This window comes from Penaeus monodon, chromosome 33 (genome assembly GCF_015228065.2).
Source record: "Penaeus monodon isolate SGIC_2016 chromosome 33, NSTDA_Pmon_1, whole genome shotgun sequence".
In the NCBI taxonomy this organism is placed as follows: Eukaryota; Metazoa; Arthropoda; class Malacostraca; order Decapoda; family Penaeidae; genus Penaeus; species Penaeus monodon.
Window position 1 is genome coordinate 24,135,709 of NC_051418.1, and position 2,709 is coordinate 24,138,417.

A 2,709-nucleotide genomic window follows, 5' to 3' on the forward strand; every position below is an offset into this window, starting at 1 on the left:
GATGCATGGATACAAACGTCACCCTCAAGCAATACGCCAACCCCGATCCACAAGTTTAAAGAGAAGTAAAGAAACTGCAAGCTTGACCTTTGCAAAGATCATAGGATGAAGTTGAGTCAATCGAAGTGACCTTCTGCAAAAAGAGGATGTTCATGCAACGGCAGAAATTAGTTCATGAGCGAAGACGGAACCAGAATCCTGATTGGATTAATTAATCCTTTATGTCAATTCAGTTGGGATTGAATTGGATTTAATTGGATGAAAATTGTCTTAGTTATCAAATAGCTACTATTATAGCTAGGAAAGAATTAAAAGGAGTGCGCAAATTCACTCTAATATATTCAATAATTAAATGAAACTGATCTGCACACACGAATAAAGCACTAATAAAATGACCTCTAGGATTGGGAAAAAAATACATTAACCAACAATATAAAATGGCAATAGATCCATCATAGCTTTCCCACACAACCTCCTCGCCACGAGTAAGAAAAATCGTCCTGAAAGCTTGCTAGGCTGACAAGCGCAACGCCCGATGCAACATCATTCTGGCCGTATCGGATGATTCTGTCAGGGAGTCTAGTCATCTTCCTGCATAAGCGACCGGACTCGAGTCTGCTTTGAGGTCCTGGCGTGTTATAAAGGCCCGATTTTTTTATTTTTGGAAGTTGTGATTTATTATGAGCCATGAAAATTCCTTATTCCGATTTTTGATTCATTACGATTGGTTGTGGTTTGCAGTTGTAATTCGTTATGGGTGATGGAAACTTTATTCTAAGTTATGATTTGTGACTGGGTTATGTCTCGCTTTTGATAGAACTGAATTTATCCAAGAATAATTGCTTCTTTTCCTTCTGGCCAGCGTATGTCTCTCCTCTTGAAACGCTATCGCTGTCTCTGAAGATCATGAAATCCCTCATATCTTTAGTTCATAAAGAGAGGAAAGAAAAACTTAATGCACTTCGGTCTAATCTCGTCTTCGTACATTAAATCCATCTTAAGACTCGTGTTGACAGTTGAGTGGGAGAAAGTTGCAATTATTTCAGAATTGTCACTCGTTTATTTCTTCGTCACAGCGTCTAGATGAAAGAGAATTGCAGATTTTTTTTCAGTCCTCTCTCCACGACAGACGAGAAACAGTCGGAAGAAAATAAGGTCAATAAAGGTCGTTCTCGCGAGGTCACTTGTCTGCTACAACATGTTGCCAGAGGTACGAGATATGTTGCTTGAACGAGTTTCCAAGCAAAGACTTTTTCTTCTCTTTTTTTATCACTCAGGTCTCAGCTTCCCCGCTAGGCTCTGATGGTGGCTATTGCTAGCTGATATCGGCAGTGATTGCACTTTTTCTTTTCGTAATTCCTTTCAAAACGATGCCTTCACCTTTCCTTTGATTCAACTCTCCGGCATTTCGAAAGTTATCGAGACAATTGGAGAAAACGGGATTCTATTGGTGATGCAAGCAGTAATTATTTCCTTGTTCATTATCATATATTTTCGGGTAGTTGAATTTTCTCACTCCTTACTGAAGGGTAAAATGGCGGATTTCGTCTCCGCTTATTTGAAATGTCCTCATCACGTTAATAATAAAATAAACAATAAACTTCTACTGCTACTTCTAATATTAAAATTTCGTTGAATGCGCATAATCAAGTGAGAAAGCGAAGTCGCAATTTATGTAAAACGTCTGATCTGGAAAAAAAATCCTTTGAATATCCTAGATTTCTCCCTGTCTGTCATCCTCATGACGTAACAAGAAAACGCTTCCTGCTTCTGGCTATTTTTGATCATGCTGACTGTTAACTTTCTCGAATCATGTCTCAGTACGCAAGCAGGGGCTTCTTCTGCGTATGTGAACATCGATTTATTTTGCCTTCTGCTTCGATCATCGTGGGATTATGATAGAGAATCCTTAGTTGGAGATATGGTAGAGTAAAAGTTGATTTGTAAGCCCGCAAAAAAAATGTAGGACAACCAGAGCAAAGACAAAAAAACGATCTCGCAAAAAGTGTTAATGATGTGAAAGTTGATCTCGTATGCATGGTGCAGTTTTTTTTACTGATGGAGAAGGGGAAAAAAATCATAGAAAACAAGGTTGCAGAGTGAACGTGTATCAGATACCATAGTATTTGTTTTTTGAGTTGATATACTTGTAGAATTATGACCAGGTGTCATCGGCGGGGACAAACCTGATTAAAACTGAAAACGAACATGTGTATCACTGAGTATTATTCCCAAAACGCATAGAAAACGAAAACCTAATTGACTACAAGCACTATATTGATTTATTTTTTTTACATCAGAATTGCTAACTCACCGTAAGGGATAAACAACCAGTGCTTTCAAGAGACCAGGACCTTTCTCTACGCTCAGAAGCAGTGCCTCGGCCGGCCACTTTTTAATGAATCGACCCCAAGAAATATAAAAAGAGAGAAAAAGTTGCACGTCCGCCCGGGAAGCAAAAAACAGACGTGGCGTAAGTGTGAATGTGTTCATGTGACTTTTCTCCTGCGCGTATGTATACAAGCAGTACCTACAGGGAGGCAGATCCTTTTTTAAGAGCTTTGTAACTTTCATATATGTCACTCTCTGAAATCGATATCTTGTGATATGGATATATGTGTCAACTATACCGATATCAATTTGTCCTAAAAAAAAAAAAAAGTGCATTACTGGCAATTGATTAACCGCGAAAGTGAATTTTCTTAGTTT